Genomic DNA, 11,323 nt, shown 5'->3' with positions numbered 1-11,323 from the left:
CACACACACACACACACACACACACACACACACACAGTAAGAATGGAAAAGAACTTGAAATCTCCGGATATGAAAAGCTCCTGAGGCAACAATGCTCAGTTAAAGTAGAAGATGCTCTCTCTCTTTGTGTGTGTGTGTGTGTGTGTGTGTGTGTGTGTGTATGTGTGTACGTTTTTGAAAGAAAAAGATGCCATAAATCTTCTTCCCGAGGTTGTAGTGCAAATTTTGATTGTGTGTTTTGATGTGAAGCCCAAGGCAGTTATCAGTGTGTATCTGATTCTGTAAAACTGAAGAAAACTAAGGAATAGTCAAATTTCTTTATTCCAGTAGTGTACACGTTATTACTGGACATACTTTATTGTACTTCATTACATTTATCTGATGGCTGTAGTTCCAAACATGTATACTTTGCACAATCAAGATTTATCCAAAAGAAACAAAAAGCTCATAGTTTCACTTCCTTTTCAAAGACTCACTCTGGTTTGTTATTAAGGAACTTATTGTACATTTCCAGTACAAACTCAGTAGCTACTTGTTAGTTTTGCTGTGTGATGCTTTACTTTACTTAGGGGGGCATGAAAAGGTTGAGACGTATGAGTAAAAACTATTTTTTCAAACATATTTCTTAATGAGGATTTACTTGATAATCTCACAGTATGATGCATCACTATTGTTGAGGGTGCACAACATAGTAACTGATGTTTTAGTAATAAGTACATTGTGAATATATCCCATGTTCCTTTCAAGGAACAGTTGGACATTTTAGAAAATATGCTTTTTTGCTTTCTTGCCAAGTATTAGGTAACAAAGAGAACTAAATCTACCTACCACCCCTGAAGCTTACTTATGAACATGTTATGTCCTGTTTATTTATTCCGTACAAAAGTGTACCTTTGGACAGAGCCAGGTTAGCCATATCCTCAGTTTCCAGTCTCTATGCCAAACTAAGCTAACAGCTGTAGCTTCATATTTACCTCACATGAGATTGCTATAAATCTTCTCATCTAACTTTAAAGAAGAAAGCAAATGAACTATTCCTCTAAGGGTTGAGAAAAGTCTACTACCTCTAATGTGAAAACTAACCATTTGAATTATCTAAAGAATGGATTGTCACAAAGCTGAAAACTAGGCTGTTTCTCTTACTCAAGTAAAGATTTGTGTACTTTCTCCTCCACTGGATTTTACATGAATCATGTGCATGAAGCTGCAGTTCAGAGATCATGAAACACCATCATTCAGTTTTCTATGAAGACATTTTCCTATGAGCTCCTTCTGTGAGCTCCTTTTTTTAAATTTAGGAGCACTGGAATGAATGTTAGAAGAAGCTGTGGAAAGAGCAGCTGACTCTTGCTTTGAATCCTTCATTGGATAACTCTGACATGGGCTCTGCAGTTTTTCAGCTGGCACAGCTTTATTTTTAAGTGTAAATGCTAAAACACGTCAGGAAGCCCTGCCACTGTGCTGTTGACTCTACCTCCCATTAATGCTTCATTTAGTCCTTAATTACAGATACTGTAATGATATTATATGTCGTGAGTAGGAAGACATTCACTGGGCTGATATAGAAACACCTGTTTTTGAATGTCTGGGTTATTGTAATGATTTGAACCATGACTGAGGGTGTTTATGCGACCAGTGACCGGCGGCACATTGCTCTAGTCAGTGTTAATGAACCCTGAATCTCCCACAGAGCTTTAGGTTGTTGTTGTCATTGAAAAATCAACTTGTCACTTTAACGAATGGTTTTGGATTGTTTTCAGGGATATCTTAATACAAAAATGCAATGTAAAGTGACCCTATTGCATCAGTACACTGTTAAAGATGGGGACAATAGCAGCAACCTTGCATGTTTGTCACATTGTGTGGGATGGGTTTAATGAAATCTTGGTCGCAATCTGTGTTGGTCTGTACGGTGCCAGTTTTTGAGGAAGGAGAATACAGAGACGCCCTGCTGAAACATAGTACTTTGATGCAAAAAAGTTGCAAGCAGAGGCATGTCAAAAAACCCGCATCATCCATCTGCACCTATGTTACGTTCTGAAATACAACAAAACAAAAACAAGTTTTGGCCAACAACCAAGAGAGATCTTAGAATAGCAGTAGAACTGTATTTTTTGTATTTTTTTTAACTTACTTCAACATTTACAGTTGTACTTACAACATCATTTTGGTCATTCTGCATCATTTCATATCAGAAGCAGCATATAACATACATCGGTCTGGCCAATTTAAGATGTCAGTACGCTTTTCAGCATACCAATACCTTTATCTGGTTCTAGTCTTGGGTCTCTAAAGTTCAGCTAGAGCTAACATGAGACTAAGATATTCAAATTAAGTGGTGGGGAAACACCGTTCAAGACAGACTTGTACACTGTACAACAAAAGACTTTGGTGGATACCCAAAAGATCCAGGAAATCCAATAAGCATAACAGATCCATGAGTTTGAAGGTTTATCAGGAGAAAATAATGCACATATACTATGAAAAAGGATTTTATGTCACAGCGACAATCACTTTATCCTCTGTTAGGATGACTGCAAGGTAAAGTTTGGACATATTTGATTGGCTAGCACAGTACCTCACTGGATGACGTTGCAGTGTGTTGTGGCAAGTTGGGCCAATTTCAGCTTTTTTTCTTAAACAACGCTTTTTTCGCTTGTTCCCTCTGCATCAGCACATCCTCTGTGCTAATGCAGTGGCCCCAATAAAATGAATGAGGGAGCTGCACTTTTACATTGAAGTCGCACTAGGAAGGCATCACTTTTAATTATAAACCTTTCATGAACAAATAAGAAAAATGGACCTACCCTTTAATTTTCGTTTTGGGAATTTAACAGCACATGCAAAATGATCAATAACAGTGTATGAGTGGAAGAGACAGAGAGCGTACAAGATTCATCTTCTGTCTTGCTTTTATGAATGTAAGGGAGTGTAAAGGTGCTGATTTAGTAATTGTATGTGCCACAAAGCACAAGTGTGTGTGTGATTCAACCTGGTTTTGTCACACTGAGGAAGTAACACAGCTGCTAAGGTCAGCAGGATACAGAGAGGGAAGGAGAGAGCAGGTCGTTGTCATGGCGCCCAGCTAAACAATAGAATGAGGAGGTCGGAGAGGAGGCAGCATTGCATGGTTGAGACCCTTGAGGAAAAATCACCTCAAACTCCTCATACACTGATGAACTATACACCGTTCAATAATGAGACACACTGGACGAGTTAACACCTGACAGCCAAGGGCCAAAACTCACCCCGTGCTCTCACTCTATCTAACTCTTTGTTGGTAAAACGCACAAATCACACCACATCCACACACAGTGCTGACACCCCCGTCTCTCCTTCTCACTCTCCATTACTTTCATAACAACATTTATAATCATCTACATGACAATCTGTGTGGGTCTCTATAGTGAGACTCGGGGTTGACAAGGGTTAGCGCTGAAGGGAAGCAGTGCATGCTGGGATTGCGGCCTGCTGAGAGAGTGGCATTCTGGGAGGCGGTGTCCTGCGGGCAGGGCCTCTGGGGATGCAGTATGGTTAATAGGCCTTTCATGGCCGGCCCACAAAGCCTTTTGTCCCGAGCTAATTCATCCAGCCCTGCATAGCGAGATGGAGAGGGGGGAGGGGCACCATGAAGGGTTTTTTTGGGGTTGGGAGTCCCCACTTTTTCTCCTCTCTCTTACTCCACTTTGCTGGGCAGAGTATGGTGGCGCTAGTGTGAGGGAGCCACATACAAACAGAGCCCTGCTCGGTAGCAACAACACCAAACATTGGCAGAGCTTGCAAAGTGCTGGCAAACTGCAGAACAACACTGGAAAACACCCACAATTAATGACTCCTTGAAAATATCTTGAAGCTGGAACATCCTGCTGGGTATGACGTGCAAAATGTAAAGGGATGAGGATATTCTAATGTTGAGTGGGTTTAATTAAAAAAATGCTGTGCCAACCGTCCAAACAGAAACACACTTTCACCTGAACAAGAGCAACAGGTGTCATTAAATGCCACAGCGTGGTAGTGAATGGAGCCTACTGGGTTGCAATGACCCCTCAGGTACATCATGGTGGGAGTTCCTGCGTTTACAGAGGCGAGACACGGCTAGCTTCCCACCATCAAATCCCCCCCCCCCCCCCCCCCATCAAACCCTCTGATCTGGGAATAGCCAGTTATTAATGAACTGGACAGGAACGGCTCCCCTCGTTTCAAAGTGTGCTGATTGAAGTGGAGAAGAGAATTCCAGAGCGTGCACAGGGGGGGACCGAGCTGTGATCACTGTGGTATGAGAGTTGCTTTGTGTGTGTGTGTGTGTGTGTGTGTGTGTGTGTGTGTGTGTGTGCGTGCGTGTGCTCGCACTGCACAGTCCTGACTGGACCTGTCCAGTTCACAACAACACAGTACAGCATTGCACAGCTGCACTGGAGGGCCTGCAGGCCTCAATGGACAGGGGTCAATACAAACTCTGTGGGGACCAACGCATACCAAATCAGGGGGAACAGAGCAGGCGTAGGGGGATGGGGCGCACGTTTCTCCTCCAGGACACCGTAGTTCTCAAAAATTAGGTTTCCAAGAGTTTTTTCTAATTCTTAAGCCTTCATGTCTGTACTTTATAACTAGTGATCAATGTTCTGGTTTTACGCACAACCTCTGGAAAGTCCTGATGTGCTGTGAGTAGGGATCTGTAGTCTGAAGAAACGGCGGTGCAGTACCCAGCTCTGGGATTTTGGGAGTCAGTCCCTATTGTTCAGATCCCTCCTCCTGCTTGGGAAGTGGGAGGACCCGAAAAGGCGTTGCAAAAGGGAGAATTGTTTGAGAGCTCAGTCATCCAAAAACGGCCTTTCAATGTGAGAACTTGGGGAGCCGAAGAAAATGTCGGTGGCATCGCAGTAAATTACTAAAGCAGCGAGGCTTTAGAGGGAAAAGTAAAGTAAAATCGGTTGGTTTTTGGGGACTAAAACTTACCGCCGAACAGAGGCGAAAACAAGATCGGTCGGTTAAAGCGAGGTGTGAGTACCAAACACAGCAGTTTAGGTAAGTTTTATCCCTTCGTGCGGTCTATGTTTTGCGGTGTTACGCTTTGTATTAACATGTTTTACAAAGTTCTAGATACAAGTAGCAGTTTTGATGCGTGTTTACAGCCTGACGGGAGTCGTTACCAACTTATTTGTTAACATATTTATAAAGAAAAGTGTGATTTAGATGTTTTATTACTACTTAATTCTGGTGACTCTTTTGATAGCCACATTTGTTTTTGTTTTTTTTCAGCTCATTTATCCATTAAAACTTACGCTACACGCTTTCTCTACCGCAGATCTACGTTATTTGGACGGAGGTGTACGTTTCGGTGTCGGTTTTCAGACTGTTTAGTCTAGGCCAATGTTAAATAAGAAACGTTAACTTTGTTTTCGGACTTAGCCTGTTGTTGATTGGTTGAACTCTGCGTCCATATTTTCCCAAAGTTTTCTTTAACTTTTTTCCCGTATCCTCCGACAAATATAAGACACATGTATGGGGAGAGAAATCAGCTTTGTGTGACACGTTGCAGAAATTCACAGCTGTTTTTAGACATACGTTGTGTTTTTAGGGTTTCTGCGTTTTGCAGGCCGCAGCCAGATAGTCGCTTCCATAGGGTAACAGAAAACAGACATGGTGAGCCCTGCCAGATTTACCCCCAGATTATCATCGGGGAGTGCAGCAATGTAGGCTGGGAAACCGTGACCATCAGAGGCAAAGCAACAAAAAGAATGATGTTGTAAATAAGCATGCATCTTATTGATGCTACTGAGGAATGTAGGCTACGTCTTAAATATGTATCACCATGAATATCATAACCTTTTTGATAATAGATCCTGTTAATGCACAAAATGGCCTGCGCAGATTTAATCGTTGATACAGAGAAAACCATAACAACGCTACCTGAGTGCATTTGTGTAGTGCCTCCCCCCCACCCTCCGTCACCCTTTTATCAAAGTCACAATAACCCAAACCTTACAGAAAAGCGACTGTTGCTCAGTACAGGCAGTCTCTGTCAAGAGAGCTCTCCTGATAGCATCCTCTCATTCAGGTTTGATTTAATGAGAAAATGTTTGTCTTAATCCCCGGGGCTGCTAATGAGTGTTTGGCCCGGGGTGTCACTCACCGTGGGGGCCTGGTAGCGAGGCAGAGGAGTGTGGGGGGGGGGATACATGGACGTGGAGGATGCCATGCAGGAACAGCCGCAGGGGCTCAAGTTTCCAACCCCAGGTGTCGTTTTGTTATTTGGATTACATTTAGCCTCCGCTGCTTCGCATGGAGGAACCTAGGCGATTCAGTGACCGACATGGCATCAGACAAGAGGGTCTGCTTGTTCCTACTGAATCAATGTCACTTGGATTAAAAGTCGAAACGAATGGTCTAGCCTCCTCCAATTAGGCGCACAGCTTATAAGGGAATTAATTGGTCTCAGGAAAAAAGAGCCTCTTGTTGTTTGGCAGCAGCAGTTGTTGTTGTTGTTGTTGATCATCTCTGGCAGTCGGGTGCATCAAAGTTGGACTAATTGATTCCAGTCTGATTATCTGCCTGTTTCTCACACTGTTCGGCCCTTTTGATTACTTCTGTCATGTGGAACCTGGAAAAAACATAATTAGGAGTTCATAATCAAGATATTATGCAAATGTTCAGAGTATTCCAAGGCTATGCCGGTACTGTAAGTGGTAACTATGAAACATTACATCCTAAAGTCATGCTATAGGGGACAAAACAATGAAGACTATAAGTAAACCCAAGATGTTACTGAATACCACACGAGTAGGAGTTTATAATGATCCGATACTGAATGAAAAGCGTTCAGTGTACATTATAGCCAAAACGACGACTGTCTGGAAGTACAGTAGTTTTCCTTCAATACAGAGATCCAACAGCAAATTAACCAGCAATTCTTTTGATAAGCAGTTCATTGTTTATGTAATACTTTGAGCATAAATGCTAAACGTCTATCTTCTCAAATATGATTTGCTGCTTTTCTTTATCTGTTTTGGTCATAACTCGAATATCTTTGGTTTTCGGACTTTCTGACTGAGAAATCAAGCTATTGCCAGACTAATTGAAAATGAGATTGTTAGTTTGATCGCTAGATTAAAATAGACTCAATCCATAAAACAATACCACAGGCACACTGCGTGTTCCTATAGGAGTATTATAATATGTGTTTTCTATACAGGACATTGTGATGAATGAAATGCTTTCAGACCGCAGTCCTAGGCCAAAACAACAGCCATTGCCTGGAAGTAGAGAAAACTGCCATTAAAGGTGTATAATACTCCACTCATATCCTGTATGTTGTAGATTTTTAGGACTTAAAATGTGCATGCCTTTAGGCGAAAGAGACCTCTAGGTCAGGACAGGAAACTAACTGTATTGTCTTTTGGTTAAAGCGCCGACCGTGAGTTAGAATTTAGGAACCTTTTTTGTCTTACTGTTACCACCTGTGCCTTTTTTGAAGCCAAAACTTGAAATTACTGTATATTTGATTGATCTTGGTTACATGCCAAACAGAAATATAGTGGAGACAAAAGCTGCCAGTTTTCCACTATTTGTCCAGAAGCTGGTGGATAGTTTTTTATCCTGTCTATAGGAGCTGAGTTCCAGCTTGTAAAGAAAAGTAACAGTGTGGATTTAGGTAAGCAGCCAATAGCAATAGTTTGTCACTCATATCTTAGTTTTGTTTCAAAACTTATCCTGCCATATTAAACTGGGATGTAAGATATGCGTTGAAGGATAGGATTTAAGTTAAGGATTTTGGCTGGTGTGCTTTTACATCTGGATGTGAATCAATTTCTTAGATGGAGAAGGATTTCAAGATGCATTTTGAGATTACAAACAGCGAGCGGTTCCATCAGGACTGCTGTTGCCGCTCTGATATCAGCCAAATTTCCTGAGGTTTTTCACTTTGGTGCTGGAAAGCAGCATTGTTATTGTAGAGGGCGTGACATCGGCTTTAATTGACAAAGGAGAAGAAACAAAATTCCTTCCTGAGGCCATGCTTTCATCTCTGACAGCTGGTACACTCAGGGAGATATAACAGCCTGCAGGCAAAATCTGTGTGCCTTTGCTGCACGTGTGGGGGGGGGGTAGTTCCTGTCCAATAAGGATTACATTTTTGCACTGGAATATATTGCATGTCATATTGGTCCTCCACTGGCCTCCCATGCGAGGTCATTTTGAGATTATTGCAATGAAAAAAGAGGAAGAGACTATGAGAAAGAAGGGGGTTATTAAGACTTTATAATTCGGCAAGTTTCTCTGGATTAATTTTTATAAACTAACAAGGAACACACTCACCCCCAAATAAGGCTGCTTCATTTCCTAGAGCCGGACATTATTAGCCCATTGACATGCGGTGCATTAGTCCTTCAGCGCTGACAGATTGGAGGCTCAGACTTGAGCCTTGTGCACCCTGGAGGGTTTCTGTGACCAGTCAGACATCGAATAACCAGGGAGGGACACCTGGACCGGCAGGTGGCCGGAGTCCAGACCCCTCCCCTGGGGTTGCATACCTCTCTCCTCCTGATCCTCCCTGTCATCCAGGACCACAGAGAAAAAGAGGAGGATGAATGTGAGGGGAATAGTGAAGGAAAATTAGATAGAGTTGGAAAGGCTATAAGCTGTTGCAAGAGAAACACACTTTTTTTTTTTTTTTTTTACAGATTGTTATGCAACTTTTCCACTTTTTTTTTAGGTTCAAAATAATATTTGGAAACAAAATGTTGATTCCCAGCCAGTATCTGTATCATAAATATAATCATGCTCTTATTCGTTGTTTTAACAGCCTAATGGGGATTATCGAAATCCTTTAAACCAGCTGAGTTGATTTGTTCCACTACTTAGTAAGTAGTAAAAGTTAAGAAGCTCTTGTTGGAGAATCAAGTTACCCAGCCATACTCACTCACTCTCTCACACACCACACACACACACACACACACACCACACAACAACCCAACAAACACACACACACACACACACACACACACACACACACACACACACACACACACACGCTGTGAGTCTGGAGTGAGTGCTGTTAGATCGATGATCAACTCCAGACATGGGTAAGAAAGCAGTGTGTGTAGACAAATAGCCCTATGTGTGCAAAGCAGATATTTGGACAAAGATTAGGGGGTGTTATTATGAGCCAAAAGCAACCCAGACGCTCTAATAGATCATTCACACACAGGCACAAGATTGCACTCTGACTGGGGCTGTTAAATTTAAGCCTGGGTCAGTTACTCTCTCTTTGTCTCAATTGCACGCATTTTAAAAATCTGCGTCATTTGGTTAGCTTCATTCGACTTTGCCTAGTCTACCAGTTATTACTCGTGCACTGTAACTCCTTGTATGTGCTGTTATATTAACGGCATAATGTATTCCTGTCTCTAAGCATGTGTGAGCGAAACAATAAAAGCACTAAAAAAACGTCAAGAAACCTGGGTTGTGTTCCAGGGCTTTAACCAATAATCAGATTTAAAGTGTTGCCCCAGAGGATAAAAAAACTCATCATTGAAGAATGTCAAACTGGCAGGAGAAGACATGATTCAACAGAATATATCACTGGGCACCAGATTAGTTAGTTATTGGGCCCCTGAGGTTATCACAACTGGAATTTTCCATTGAGCGCTCCTCTTTTCTGTCGTGCATGTGCGTGTGTGTACTGCGTGTACTGCACATAATGCACATCTGTGGCTCTGAGTGACAGGACAAGTGGTAGCTCTGCTATACCACACAAATCCAGCTTCTGACACTGAGAGCTGTCTTTGAAACAAGCCTCTTCCAGCTGTTTCTCCTCTTCTTAAGAAACTCGTGGAGTAAGCAGTCAAAATTGGTTTCACCATCTTGAACGCAGTTGACGCCCCTCAACCCTCGCTTTCTGTTTAATTTCCTGTCTCTTTTCCATTTTGTAATTCCTTCTCATATCTGTTTTTCCTATAACGTTCTCAGTCGTTTCATATAACTTTACAGCCTTTCTCCATTCCCTCATCTCTCTTGCCGTCTTTTTTTCTGTCTTATCTCAATTTTCTAATGCCTCCCTCGTATCTGTTTTTCATATAATATTTCACTCTCTGCTTTTCTCTTCCATCCTTGTTCTCCCGCTGAGAGTTGTAGGGCCGGTCCCCCCCCCTTCCCCTCCTGGTTCCTGCTGAATAATGGGGAGAAATTGCTCTTGATTTATAATTGGTTCCATTCACTCTGATGCATGAGCTGCCAAAGGAGTTTGGGGCCCCTTTCACCCGTTCACATCCCTTCTCCTCCTTCCCTCCTTCCCTCCTCACGATGCAAGAACACACAAGGAGCTAGCTGCAGATATGTACAGCTAAGAAAGTCAAGCGTGCGTGTGTGTGTGTGTGTGTCCAGAAAGATGTGTGTGTCACTAAAGAACACATACTGTATTTTTTTTGCTTAGTGGTTTTTAAATATCTTGTTTTGTCCAAAACTAAAAGATATTCTGTCTTAGAGTATGTTGATTCATCAACACGTTTTCATGAATGATGATAGCAAATATATACAGTTTGTCTTTAATAGTTTGTCTTTAATACAGTTTTAGAGTTAGTGTGGTCAACGGTTTCTTCATCCGTCTTGGATTTTGTTTTATTGTAGTTTTTTAAACTGCAACTGTCTGTCTATGGTTTTTCATAGCAAGCTATCTATCCTTTGTTTTCTGTCTTTCAATCTATCTGTCCTTCCTTATTCCCTTCTATTTCCATATTTTTTATGTCTATTCATCCTTTGCTTCCCTCATCCATTTATATTTCCCACATTCTATCAATCCATTCATCCATATTTATTTATCTCCTTTCCATCCAACTATTTTTCTTTACTTTTTCTCTCCATCCTTTTATCATCCCTTCATCTATTAATGCTTCATTCTTTCCTTCCATCTGATCAATCCACCTTTCCTTCGGTCCATCTGGGTTTCTTTCCAGTCTTCTTTCTATCCATCCATCGATCTTTCTTTCATCAATCCCTTCCTCGGATTTGATTGGCTGATGCTACCTACATCAGTGTCTGGTCCATCTATATGGCCTCCACTCCCCCGGTGGTGGTGATGATCCGGTCCTGTTCCCATGGCCCTGATGGGCACGCTGGCATCCCATACCAGGCAGAGGAATGTGGGTGGGTGTGTTCACAGTGACACAGTAATTAGCTCTCTGTGGTTAATTCAGCTTCGTTATCTAAATTATGCAAATGCAGCGGTGCCTAATTGATTAGACCGCCCCCCTCCTCTACATCGCAGGCATGTCCAGAGCCCTTGTTAATCCTCGAGACGCTCTGTAGCTCGTTAGTGTCGGTTCGGGGG

At 42.1% G+C, this 11,323-nt stretch overlaps 1 protein-coding gene across 1 annotated transcript in view; it reads left to right on the top strand.

Annotated features, from left to right (window-relative positions):
- The first annotated feature begins 4,749 nt into the window (after positions 1-4,749).
- The window catches only part of boc (BOC cell adhesion associated, oncogene regulated), a 24,865-nt gene continuing 18,291 nt past the window's right edge, over positions 4,750-11,323 (top strand). The window contains exon 1 of the mRNA XM_032504440.1: positions 4,750-5,025. The gene's annotated coding sequence lies outside the window, so the exon portion shown is untranslated. The remainder of the gene's footprint in view (positions 5,026-11,323) is intronic.

This window comes from Etheostoma spectabile, chromosome 22 (assembly GCF_008692095.1).
Source record: "Etheostoma spectabile isolate EspeVRDwgs_2016 chromosome 22, UIUC_Espe_1.0, whole genome shotgun sequence".
In the NCBI taxonomy this organism is placed as follows: domain Eukaryota; kingdom Metazoa; phylum Chordata; class Actinopteri; order Perciformes; family Percidae; genus Etheostoma; species Etheostoma spectabile.
This window is presented reverse-complemented; position numbering and strand designations above follow the sequence as displayed.